Source organism: Balaenoptera physalus (assembly GCF_965194825.1).
Source record: "Balaenoptera physalus genome assembly, chromosome: 11".
NCBI lineage: Eukaryota > Metazoa > Chordata > Mammalia > Artiodactyla > Balaenopteridae > Balaenoptera > Balaenoptera physalus.
In genome coordinates, this window is record NC_138896.1 from 74,008,548 (window position 1) to 74,022,876 (window position 14,329).

General features: G+C 39.0%; 1 protein-coding gene across 6 annotated transcripts in view; it reads left to right on the top strand.

Moving 5' to 3' along the window:
- LOC309638472 (IQ domain-containing protein F2-like) overlaps nt 1–14,329 on the top strand; it is a 144,134-nt gene that overhangs the window by 61,186 nt on the left and 68,619 nt on the right. The window contains exon 1 of one of the 6 annotated variants that reach the window (XM_082414556.1): nt 11,797–11,834. The exons of 4 other annotated variants lie outside the window; for them this stretch is intronic. The gene's annotated coding sequence lies outside the window, so the exon portion shown is untranslated. Of the gene's footprint in view, nt 1–11,796; nt 11,835–12,968; nt 13,117–14,329 lie in introns of those variants that run through there. One more of the 6 variants, XM_082414555.1, reaches the window with a different exon arrangement.

The following is a 14,329-nucleotide window of genomic DNA, read 5'->3' on the forward strand; positions in this document are numbered from 1 at the left end:
CTGCTAGAGCTAATCAATGAATATGGTAAAGTTGCAGGATACAAAATTAATGCACAGAAATCTCTTGCATTCCTATACACTGATGATGAAAAATCTGAAAGAGAAATTATGGAAACACTCCCATTTACCACTGTAACAAAAAGGATAAAATACCTAGGAATAAACCTACCTAGGGAGACAAAAGACCTGTATGCAGAAAACTATAAGACACTGATGAAAGAAATGAAAGATGATACCAACAGATAGAGAGATATACCATGTTCTTGGATTGGAAGAATCAACATTGTGAAAATGACTATACTACCCAAAGCAGTCTACAGATTCAATGCAATCCCTATCAAATTACCAATGGCATCTTTTACGGAACTAGAACAAATCATCTTAAAATTTGTATGGAGACACAAAAGACCCCGAATAGCCAAAGCAGTCTTGAGGGAAAAAAACGGAGCTGGAGGAATCAGACTCCCTGGCTTCAGACTATACTACAAAGCTACAGTAATCAAGACAATATGGTACTGGCACAAAAACAGAAACATAGATCAATGGAACAAGATAGAAAGCCCAGAGATTAACCCACGCACCTATGGTCAACTAATCTATGACAAAGGAGGCAAAGATATACAATGGAGAAAAGACAGTCTCTTCAATAAGTGGTGCTGGGAAAACTGGACAGCTACATGTAAAAGAATGAAATTAGAATACTCCCTAACACCATACACAAAAATAAACTCAAAATGGATTAGAGACCTAAATGTAAGACTGGACACTATAAAACTCTTAGAGAAAAACATAGGAAGAACATTCTTTGACATAAATCACAGCAAGATCTTTTTTGACCCAGCTTCTAGAGAAATGGAAATAAAAACAAAAATAAACAAATGGGACCTAATGAAACTTCAAAGCTTTTGCACAGCAAAGGAAACCATAAACAAGACGAAAAGACAACCCTCAGAATGGGAGAAAATATTTGCAAACGAATCAACGGACAAAGGATTAATCTCCAAAATATATAAACAGCTCATGCAGCTCAATATTAAAGAAACAAACACCCCAATCCAAAAATGGGCAGAAGACCTAAATAGACATCTCTCCAAAGAAGACATACAGACAGCCACGAAGCACATGGAAAGATGCTCAACATCACTAATTATTAGAGAAATGCAAATCAAAACTACAATGAGGTATCACCTCACACCAGTTAGAATGGGCATCATCAGAAAATCTACAAACAAATGCTGGAGAGGGTGTGGAGAAAAGGGAAGCCTCTTGCACTGTTGATGGGAATGTAAATTGATACAGCCACTATGGAGAACAATATGGAGGTTCCTTAAAAAACTAAAAAGAAAATTACCATATGACCCAGCAATCCCACTACTGGGCATATACCCAGAGAAAACCTTAATTCAAAAAGACACATGCACCCCAATGTTCATTGCAGCACTATTTACAATAGCCAGGTCATGGAAGCAACCTAAATGCCCATCAACAGACGAATGGATAAAGAAGTTGTGGTACATATATACAATGGAATATTACTCAGCCATAAAAAGGAACGAAATTGAGTCATTTGTTGAGACGTGGATGGATCTAGAGACTTTCATACAGAGTGAAGTAAGTCAGAAAGAGAAAAACAAATATCGTATATTAATGCATATATGTGGAACCTAGAAAAATGGTACAGATGAGCTGGTTTGCAGGGCAGAAGTTGAGACAAAGATGTAGAGAACAGACATATGGACACCAAGGGAGGAAAACTGCAGTGGGGTGGGGATGGTTGTGTGCTGAATTGGGCGATTGGGATTGACATGTATACACTGATGTGTATAAAATTGATGACTAATAAGAACCTGCAGTATAAAAAAACAAACAAAACAACTAATACTAAACTTTCATTGGGTTATTTGTATGGAAATATGTTAATATAAATGTTTCAGACATTACATGAAATTTCTAAAAATCTTATATATTCTGGTATAATGTTATAAGTCATAATCCTAGTTATTACTTTAAAATGTATATCTCAGAAATAACTAGTTTTCATGTCAACTGCATTATTATGAACTTTCATCAAATCTTTAACCGTGGTCATTTTTAAGTCTTTTGTCATTTACAGACAGTTCTGGGTGTGCTCTGACGCTTTTGCAAATATATTCCTATAGTAGGGTTTCATCTTCAAGAAATTCATGGAAAAGACTCTGACAAGTACAGGTTTCTGGTAACTGACTGTACTGCTGGACTGAATGAAAAAGCATTTTCAGAACTCTAATGAAAAACTGATGAACTCATAAAAATGCTAACAAAAGATCAAGATAAAAAAAATTAATTACATGGGACTGAGTGAACTGATGAGGATGAGTACAATTTTTGTGACTTTCTGTTTGAATTAAAAAAAAAATCCCACAAGGACTCAGAGGCAAAGAACATACAAATCAATTTTCACTGCAAAGTAAAGGAGCTGTTACAGTGGAGGATTACTGGACTGAATGTCAATATTATGACATAGTATGAGTGTGTTTCATGTTTGGTAATTGCAATCATTGTTGCTTTTGTTGTGGTCATCCATGTACAATGCTTGGTGTCAGTCTATTTATCTCTTGTAAAAATAAAATACAGTGTGTGTGTGTGTGAAAAAAAAAAAGGTAGCGTGCGCTCACCCCTTCTTATGAGAACACTGGAATCACAACTAGCTGCTGAACAACCATAGACAAAAAAACACTGGTACCTACCAAAAAAAAATACGCCACATCCAAAGACAAAGGAGAAGCCACAATGAGACAGTAGGAGGGGCGCAATTGTGATAAAATCAAATCCCATGCCCACTGGGTGGGCGACCCACAAACTGGAAAACAGTTATATCACAGAAGTTCTCCCACTGGAGTGAAGGTTCTGAGCCCCACATCAGGCTTCCTAGCCTGGAGGTCCAGTGATGGGAGGAAGAGTCCCCAGAGAATCTGGCTTTGAAGGCCAGTGAGATTTGATTGCAGAACTTCCATAGGACTGGGGAAAAGAGAAACTCTGCTCTTGGAGGGCACACACAAAGTCTTGTGCGCACCAGGACCCAGGGGGAAAACCAGCGGTCCTACAAGAGACTGGGCCAGAACTACCTGCTAGTATTGGAGGGTCTCCTGCAGAGGTTTTGGGCGGCTGTGGCTCACTGCGAGGATAAAGACACTGGCAGCATCAGTTCTGGGAAATATTCATTGGGGTGAGCCCTCCTGGAGGCCGCCATTAGCCCCATTAATCTAGGCTGTAGACTTCAGTGCTGGGTCACCTCAGGACAGACAACCAACAGGAAGGGAACACAGCCCCACCCATCAGCAGGAAAGTGGATTAAACTTTTACTGAGCACGGCCCTGCCCACCAGAGGGACAAGACCCAGCCCTACCCACCACCAGTCCCTCCCATCAGGAAGCTTGCACAAGCCTATTAGGTAGCCTAATCCACCAGAGGGCAGACAGCAGAAGCAAGAAGAACTACAGTCCTACAGCCTGCGGAATTAAAAACACAATCACAGAAAGTTAGACGAAATGAAACGGGAGAGGATTATGTCCCAGATGAAGGAACAAGATAAAACCACAGGAAAACAACCATGTGAAGTGGAGATAGGTAACGTTCCGGAAAAAGAATTCCAAATAATGATAGTGAAGATGATCCAGATCTCAGAAAAAGAATGGAGGCAAGGATTGAGAAGATGCAAGAAATGTTTAACAAAGACCTAGAAGAACTAAAGAACAAACAAACAGAGATGAACAAGACAATAAATGAAATGAAAAATACACTAGAAGAAATCAATAGCAGAATAGCTGAGGCAGAAGAATGGATAAGTGACCTGGAAAACAGAATGGTGGAAATCACTGCCGCGGAACAGAATAAAGAAAAAAGAGTGAAAAGAAATGAAGACAGTCAGAGACCTCTGGGACAACATTAAACACACCAACATTCTCATTATAGGCATCCCAAAAGGAGAAAAGAGAGAGAAAGGACCTGAGAAAATATTTGAAGAGATAATAGCTGAAAACTTCCCTAACATGGGAAAGGACAGTCACCCAAGTCCAGGAAGCCCAGAGAGCCCCCGGCAGGATAAACCCAAGGAGGAACATGCCAAGACACATAGTAATCAAATTGACAAATATTAAAGACTAAAAAGATTTTTAACGCAACTAGGGAAAAACAACAAATAACATACAAGGGAACTCCCATAAGGTTATCAGCTGATTTCTCAGCAGAAACTCTGCAGGCCAAAAAGGAGTGGCACGATATATTTAAAGTGATGAAAGGGAAGAACCTACAACCAAGAATACTGTACCTAGCAAGGCTCTCATTCAGATTTGATGGAGAAATCAAAAGCTTTACAGACAAGCAAAAGCTAAGAGAATTCAGCACCACCAAACCAGCTTTGCAACTAATGATAAAGGAGCTCCTCTAGGCGGGAAAGAGACCAGCAACTTAAAACAACCTTGTACATATATACACTGCTATATCAAAACCTCATGGGAACAGCAAAGCCAAAAACTACAGTAGATAAACACATAAAAAAGAAAAAGCAACCCAAACACAACACTAAAGATGGTCATCATGGATGATGGTGAGAGTTGCACAACAATGTGAATGTACTTAGTGCCACTGAACTGTACAGTTAAATATGGTTAAAATAGTATGTTTTATATTATGTGACTTTTACCACAATTAAAGAAAAAAAATTTTTTTAACTGGAACTTCCCTGGCAGTCCAGTGGTTAAGACTCTGCACTTCCATTGCAGGGGGCCTGGGTTCGATCCCTCGTCAGGGAACTAAGATCCCACATGCCCCATGGTGCAGCCAAAAAAAAAAAAAGGAAGAAGAAGAAGAAATCAACTACAAGAAAAAAACTGTAGAAAACACGAACAGGTGGAAGCTAAACAATATGCTACTAACAACCAATGGATTGCTGAAGAAATCAAAGAGGAAATAAAAAAATACCCAGAGACAAATGAAAATGAAAGCACAACGATCCAAAACCTATGGGATGCAGCAAAAGCAGTTATCACAGGGAAGTTTATAGCAATACAAGCCTACCTCAAGAAACAAGAAAAATCTCAAATAAACAATCTAACCTTACACCTAAAGGAACTAGAGAAAGAAGAACAAACAAAACCTAATGTTGGTAGAAGGAAAGAAATCATAAAGATCAAAGCAGAAATATGAAATAGAGACAAAGAAGACAATAAAAAAGATCAATGAAACTAAAAGCTGGTTCTTTGAAAAGATAAACAAAGTTGATAAGCCTTTAGCCAGACTCATCAAGAAAAAAAGGGAGAGGACTCAAATCAATAAAATTAGAAATGATAAAGGAGAAGTTACACCTGACACCACAAAAATACAAAGGATCATAAGACTACTACAAACAACTGTATGCCAATAAAATGGACAACCTGAAAGAAATGGACAAATTCTTAGAAAGGTACAATCTCCCAAGACTGAGCCAGGAAGAAATAGAAAATATGAACAGACCAATCACAAGCACTGAAATTGAAACTGTGATTAAAAAAGTCCCAACAAACAAAAGTCCAGGACCAGATGGCTTCACATGTGAATTCTATCAAACATTTAGAGAAGAATTAACACCTAGCCCTCTGAAACTGTTCCCAAAAATTGCAGAGGAGGAAATCTCCAAAACTCATTCTATGAGGCCACCATCACCATGATACCAAAACCAGACAAAGATACCACACACACAAAAAAGCAAATTACAGGCCAATATCACTGACGCATATAGACGCAAAAATCCTCAACAAAATACTAGCAATCTGAATCCAACAATACATTAAAAGGATCATACACCATGATCAAGTAAGATTTATCCCAGCGATGCAAGAATTTTCCAGTATCTGCAAATCAATCAGTGTGATACACTACAACAACAAACTGAAGAATAAAAACCACATGATCATCTCAGTAGATGCAGAAAAAGCTTTTGACAAAATTCAGCACCCATTTATGATAAAAACACTCCAGAAATTGAGCATAGAGGGAACATATCTCAGCATAATAAAGGTCATATGCAATAAACCTACAGCTAACATCGTACTTAATGGTGAAAAGCTGAAAGCATTTCCTCTGAGATCAGGAACAAGACAAGGATGTCCACTCTTTCCATCTTTATTCAACATAGTTTTGGAAGTCCTAGCTATGGCAATCAGAGAAGAAAAAGAAATAAAAAGAATCCAAATGGGAAAAGAAGAATTTAAACTGTAACTGTTTGCTGATGACATGATACTATACATAGAAAATCCTAAAAGATGCTACCAGAAAACTACTAGAGCTCATCAATGAATTTGGTAGAGTTGTGTGTTACAAAATTAATACACAGAAATCTGTTGATTTCTATACACTAACAACGAAAGATCAGAAAGAGAAATTCAGGAAACAATCCCATTTACTATCACATCGAAAAGAATAAAATACCTAGTAATAAACCTACCTAAGGAGACAAAAGACCTGTACTCCGAAAACTATAAGATGCTGATGAAAGAAATCAAAGACATCACAAACAAATGGAAAGATATACCATGTTCTTGGATTGGAAGAATCAATATTGCCAAAATAACTATACTACCCAAGACAATCCACAGATTCAGTGCAATTCCTATCAAAGTACCAATGGCATTTTTCACAGAACTAGGACAAAAAATCTTAAAATTTCTATGAAGACACAAAGGACCCTGAATAGCTAAAGCAATCTTGAGAAAGAAAAACAGAGCTGGAGGAATCAGGCTCCCTGACTTCAGAGTATACTACAAAGCTATAGTCATCAAAACAGTATGGTACTGGCACAAAAATAGAAATATAGATAAATCAATGGAACAGGATAGAAAGCCCAGAAATAAACCCACGCACCTATGATCAATTAATCTATGACAAAGGAGGCAAGACTGTACAATGGTGGAAAGACAGTGTCTTCAATGGTCCTGGGAAAACTGGACAGCCACATGTCAAAAAAATGAAATTAGATCATTCTTTAACACCATACACAAAAATAAGCTCAAAATGGATTAAAGACCTAAATGTGAGACTCAACACTGTAAAACTCTTAGAGGAAAACATAGGCAGAACACTCTCTGACATGAATTGCAGCAATATCTTTTTCAATCCATCTCCTAGAGTAATGGAAATAAAAACAAAAGTAAACAAATGGGACCCAATTAAACTCAAAAGCTTTTGCATAGCAAAGGAAACTATAAATAAAACGAAAAGACAACCCACGGAGTGGGAGAAAATATTTGCAAATGATGTGACCGACAAGGGATTAGTCTCCAAAATTTGCAAACAGCTGATGCGGCTTAATATCATCAAAACAAACAACCCAATCAAAAAGTGGGCAGAAGACTTAAATAAAGATTTCTCCAAAGAAGACATACAGATGGCCAAGAGGCACATGAAAAGATGTTCAACATCGCTAATTATTAGAGAAATGCAAGTCAAAACTATGAGATACCACCTCACACCAGTCAGAATGGCTATCATCAAAAAAATCCACAAACAGTAAATCCTGGAGAGGGTGTGGAGAGAAGAGAACCCTCCTACACTGTTGGTGGGAATGTAAATTGATACAGCCACTGTGGAGAACAATATGGAGGTTCCTTAAAAAACTGGAAACAGAGCTACCATATGATCCTGCAATCTCACTTCTGGGCATATATCTGGAGAAAAACATGGTCCCAGTGGAAACATGCACCCCAATATTCATTGCAGCACTGTTTTCAATAGCCAAGACATGGACGCAACCTAAATGTTCATCAACAGAGGAATGGATAAAGAAGATGTGGTACATATATACAATGGAATATTATCCAGCCATTAAAAAGAATGAAATAGTGCCATTTGCAGCAACATGGATGGCTCTAGAGCAGTGGTCCCCAACCTTTGTGGCACCAGGGACCGGTTTCGTGGAAGACAATTTTTCCTCAGATCAGAGTGGGGGGGATGGTTTCCAGATGATTCACGTGCATTACATTTATTGTGCACTTTATTTCTATTATTATTACATTGTAATATATAATGAAATAATTATACAACTCACCATGATGCAGAATCAGTGGGAGCCCTGAGCTTCTTTTCTTTTCACTTGCCACTCACTGATAGGGTTTTGATATGAGTCTGCTAGCAATCAATTTATTATGGTCTCTTTGCAGTCAAACCTCTCTGCTAATGATAGTCAGTATTTGCAGCTGCTCCCCAGCACTAGCATCCCTACCTCAGCTCCACATCAGATCATCAGGCATTAGATTCCCATAAGGAGCACGCAACCTAGATCCCTCACATGCACAGTTCTCAGTAGGGTTCACGCTCCTGTGAGAATCTAATGCCGCGGCTGATCTCACAGGAGGCAGAGTTCAGGTGGTAATGCAAGAGATGGGGAGCAGCTGTAAATACAGATGAAGCTTCACTCGCTTGCCCACCACTCACCTCCTGCTGTGCGGCCCAGTTCCTAACATGCCACAGACCGGTACCAGTCCATGGCCTGGGAGTTGGGGACCCCTGATCTAGAGACTGTCATACTGAGTGAAGTAAGTCAGACAGAGAAAGAAAGTATCATTTTATGCAGAATCTAAAAAGAAATGGTACAAATGAACTTATTTACAAAACAGAAACTCACAGACTTAGAGAAGAAACATGATTGCCAGGGGGAAAGGGTGGGGGGAAAGGATAGTTAAGGAGTTTGGGATTGACATGTACACACTGCTAGATTTAAAATGGATAACCAAAGAGGACCTACTGTATAACACAGGGAACTCTGCTCAATATTATGTAACAACCTAAATGGGAAAATGTATAACTGAATCACTTTGCTGTACACCTGAAACTATCACAGCATTGTTAATCAATATGAAATAAAAAGGTTTTTAAAAATAAGAGGTTTTTTTTTTTTACATTCCCTTTCTGATGTTTCACTGTTAGTGTAAAGAAATGCAACAGATTTTTTTTTTAATTTATTTATGGCTGTGTTGGGTCTTCGCTTCCGCGCGAGGGCCTTCTCCAGTTGCGGCAAGCGGAGGCCACCCTTCATCGCGGTGCGCGGGCGTCTCACCATCGCAGCCTCTCTTGCTGCGGAGCACAGGCTCCAGACGCGCAGGCCCAGCAATTGTGGCTCACGGGCCCAGCCGCTCCGCGGCACGTGGGATCCTCCCAGACCAGGGCTCGAACCCACGTCCCCTGCACTAGCAGGCAGATTCTCAACCACTGCGCCACCAGGGAAGCCCCTGCAACAGATTTTTGAATGTTAATCTTATATCCTGCTAGTTTGCTGAATTCATTCATTAGAACTAGTATTTTTTGTGTTGAGTCCTCAGGGTTTTCTATATAAAGTATCATGTCATCCTCATGTAGTGACAATTATACCTTTTCTTTTCCAATTTGGATACGTTTTATTTCTTTTTCTTGTCTGATTTCTCTGGCTAGGACTTCCAATACTATGTTGAATAGAAGTGGTGAGAGTGGGCATCCTTGTCTTGTTCCAGATATTAGTGGGAAGGCTAAAGCTGTTCACCACTGAGTATTATATTGGCTGTGGGTTTGTCAGAAATGGCTTTTATTATGCTGAGATATGTTCCCTCTATTCCCACTTTGGTAAGAGTTTTTTATCATGAATGGATGTTGAATTTTGTCAAATACTTTTTCTGCATCTATTGAGATGATCATGTGATTTTTAACTTTTCTTTTGTTAATGTGGTGTATTACATTGATTGATTTGCAAATGTTGAACCATCCTTGTGAACTTGAGATGAATCCCACTTGGTCGTGGTGTATGATCTTTTTTGTGTGTTGTTGGATTTGGTTTGCTAATATTTTGTTGAGAATTTTTGAATCTATATTCATCAAAGATACTGGCCTGTAATTTTCTTTTTTGGTGGTATCTGTCTGGTTTTGGTATCAAGGGGATGTTGGCTTCATAGAATGTCTTTGGGAGTGTTTCCTCCTCTTCAGTCTTTTGGAATAGTTTGAGAAGAATCGGTGTAAATTCTTCTTTGTATGTTTGGTAGAATTTGCCTGTGAAGCCACTTTTGTTTGTAGGGAGTTTTTTAAATTACAGATTCTACTTCTAGTGATCAGTCTGTTCAAATCATCTGTTTCTTCTTGATTCAATTTTGGTGGGCTGTATGTTTCTAGAAATTTGTCCATTTCTTCTAGGTTATCAAATTTGTTGGCATATAATTGTTTATAGTATTCTCTTATGGTTTTTTGTATTTCTGCAGTATCAGTTGAGATTTCTCCTTTTTCATTTCTTATTTTGTTTATTTGGGGTTCTCTCTTTTCTTCTTGGTTGAGCCTGGCCAGAGGTTTGTCAATTTTGTTTACCCTTTCAAAGAACCAGCTCTTGGTTTTATTGATCTTTTCTATTTTTTTAAAATCTCTATTTTATTGATTTCCTCCCTGATCTTTATTATTTCCTTCCTTCTGCTGACTTTAGGTTTTCTTTGTTCTTTTACTAACTCTTTTAGATGGTAGGTTAGGTTGTTGACTTGAGATTTTTCTTGTTTTTTTGATGAAGGCCTGTATCACTATGAACTTCCCTCTAAGAACTGCTTTTGCTGCATCGCATAGATTTTGTATGGTTATGTTTTCGTTGTTGTTTGTCTCTAGGTATTTTTAAATTATTTTTTTATTTCCTCATTGACCCATTGGTTTTTTAGTAGCATGTCTATTCTCCATGGAGTCCTTTTTTTGTCTGGTCTCCATGTGGTCGTTTTTTTCTCATTTCTTTTCCTGTGGTGGATTTCTGGTTTCATGCCATTGTGGTCAGAGAAGATGCTTGAAATAACTTCAGTACTCTTAAATTTGTTGAGGTTAGTTTTGTGCCCAAGTATGTGGTCAATCCTAGAGAATGTTCCATGTGTCCTTGAAAAGAACGTATATCCTTTTTTTTTTTTTCTTGGATATAATGTCCTGAAAATATCAATTAAATCTAACTGTTCTGTTGTATCATTTAGGATCTCTTTTGCCTTATTGATTCTCTCTCTGGAAGATCTATCCATTGATGTGAGTGGGGTGTTAAAGTCTCCTACTATTATTGTATTCCCATCAATTTCTCCCTTTATGTCTGTTAGTATTTGTTTTATGTATTTGGGTCCTCCTATATTAGGTGCATATAAGTTGATGAGTGTAATATCCTTTTCTTGTATTGATCCTTTTATCATTATATAGTGTCCTTCTTTATCTTTCTTTATAGTCTTTACCTTAAAGTCTCTTTTGTCTAGTATGAGTATTGCAACTCCCGCTTTCTTGTCATTTCCGTTTGCCTGAAATATCTTTTTCCATCCCCTCACTTTCAGTCTATGTGTGTCCTTTGCCCTAAGGTGGTCTATTGTAGGCAGCATATTGTAGGCTCGTGTTTTTTAATCCAGTCTGCCATGCTGTGTCTTATTTATTTATTTATTTATTTATTTATTTGGCTGTGTTGGGTCTTCGTTGCTGCACGCGGGCTTTCTCCAGTTACGGCAAGCGGGGGCGACTTCTCATTGCGGTGGCTTCTCTTGTTGTGGAGCATAGGCCCTAGGCATGTGGGCTTCAATAGGTGCAGCACGCAGGCTCAGTAGTTGCGGCATGTGGACCCTAGAGCACATGGACTTCAGTAGTTGTGGCACGTGGGCTCAGTAGTTGTGGTTCGTGGGCTCTAGAGCACAGGCTCAGTAGTTGTGGCACACAGGCTTAGTTGCTCCATGGCATGTGGGATCTTCCCAGACCAGGGATCAAACCCGTGTCCCCTGCATTAGCAGGCGGATTCTTAACCACTGCACCACCAGAGAGGTCCCACGCTGTGTCTTTTGATTGGAGCATTCCGTCCATTGACATTTAAGGTAATTATGATACATATGTATTTATTGCCATTTCAAACCTTGTTTTCCAGTTGGTTCTTTGTTTCTCGGTTGTTCCTTTCTTTTCCTTTTTGTTTTTCTTTTTGTGGTTTGATGATTTCCTTTTTTATGCTTGTGTTCTCTTTTTAGTTTTTGTGAATCTATTGTATGTTTTTGATTTGTGGTTGCCCTGGTTTTCCAAGTATGTTAACCCCTTCCTATATCTGCTTGCTTTAGACTGATAGTCTTATACGCTCACATTTTAGAAAAAAAAAAAAGAAAGAAAAAAAATCTGCATTTTCTTACTCTCCTTCCCCACATTTTATGATTTTGGTGTCCCTTTTTATATCTTCTTGTTTATCCTTTTGCTGTTCCTTGTGTTTATCATTGCTTTCACAAGTAGGTTTTTCTTTTTTTCTTTTTGATCTGTATACTAAGTGATTTACTTTCCAATTTTTATTTCCTTCTTCCTATATCTTCTTGCTTCTTTTTTATTTAGAGAATACCTGTCAATATTTCTTTTAGGGTAGGTTTAGTATTGCTCTATTCTTTTGGTTTTGGCTTGTCTGAGAAATTCTTTATTTCTCCTCCTATTCTAAATGATAATGTTGCCTGGTAGAGTATTCTAGGTTGCAGATTTTTCTCTTTCAAGACTTTGAATATATTTTGCCACTCCCTTCTGTCCTGCAGTGTTTCTGTAGATAAATCAGCTGATAGCCTTATGGGGGTTTCCTTGTAATTAACTCTTTGTTTTTCTCTTGTGGCCTTTAGAATCCATTTTTAACTTTTGCCATTTTTATTATAATATGTCTGTTGTAGGTCTGTTGGTGTAGGTCTGTTTGGGTTCATCATGTTTGGGACCCTCTGTGCCTCCTGTATCTGGATATCTGTTTCCTTCTTTAGGTTTGGGAAGTTTTCAGCCGTAATTTCTTCAAATACATTTTCAATCCCCTTTTCTCTTTCTTCTCCTTCTGAAATCCTTATTATGCGTAGATTGGCCTGCTTTACATTATCCCATATGTCTCTTATATTGCTTTCATTTTTTTTCATTTGGCTTTCTGTCTGCTCTTTTTTTTAACTAATTTTTTTTTCTTTTAATGTGGACCATTTTTAAAGTCTTTATTGAATTTGTTACAGTATTGCTTCTGTTTTATGTTTTTTTGGCCACGAGGCATTTGGGATCTTAGCTCCCCGACCAGGGATTGAATACACACCCCCTGCATTGGAAGGCGAAGTCTTAACCACTGGACCACCAGGGAAGTCCCCTGTCTGCTCTTTTGATTGGGTAATTTCCATTCTAGTTTCCAGTTCACTTCTTCTTTCTTCTGCATTATGCATTCTGCTATTCTTTGCTTTGAGCTCAGCTTTCATCTCAACAAATGAATTTTCTAATTTTTCCTGGCTCCTCCTTATAGTTTCTAGTTCCTTTTTACAGTAATCTGCATTTCTGTTGATAGCTTTCCTTAATTCCTTCAGTATTTTCATTACCTCCTTTTTTAAAAAAATTATTTGTTTATTATTATGAAAAATTATTTTATTTATTTACTTTATGGGCTGTGTCGGGTCTTAGTTGCGGCACACGGGATCTTTGTTGCCACTTTTGGGATCTTTAGTTGTGGCCTGTGGGATCTTTGCTGAGGCATGTGGGATCTTTCGTTGCGGTGCGCAGGTTCTTTGTTGTGTCGCGCAGTCTTCTCTAGTTGCAGTGCACGGGCTTCTTTCTAGCTGTGATGTGTGAGCTCCAGAGCGTGCAGGCTCAGTCGTTGTGGTGCTCAGGCTTCAGAGTACGCCGGGTCAGTAGTTGTGGCATGTGGGCTCTCTAGTTGTGGCGCACGAGCTCAGTAGTTGCAGTGCGTGGGCTTAGTTGCCCTGCAGCATTTGGGGTCTTAGTTCCCCAACCAGGGATCAAACCCATGTCCCCTGCATTGGAAGGCCGATTCTTAACCACTGGACCACCAGGGAAATCCCTCATTACGTTCTTTTTGAACTTGGTGTCTATTAGACTAAAGAGGTCTGTTTCATTGTTTGTTCCTTCAGGGGAATTCTCTTGGTCTTTTAACTCAGAGTGGTTCCTCTCCTTCTTCATTTTGCTTATATTTCTCTTACTCTGTGAGTTTAGGAGAAACAAATACCTACTGTCATCATGTAGGGCTATTTATATGTGGGAGTGTCCCTGCATAGCTTGTGTGGGTTTAATATTTTTTTGGTGTGAGGGCTGTTTTTGGTTTGGATGCTTCCTGTCTCCTCAGCATGTGCTGCCCGGTATCCCCTTGATAGGGGGTGTGCAGGTGCACAGCCCATGCACACGCTTCTAGGAAGTCAGGGGCAGCGGTTGGCTCCTGGTCACAGATCCCCTGTCGGAGGGAGCTGACTGCATATCCTCCAGGGGAGGCGGGGACAGCGGTTGGCGCCTGTTAGTGGGACCCTTGGCACTGGCGGGCTGTGCACACTCCTGGGAAGTTAGGGACAGTGACCTACATCCACTCACAGAACCCTCA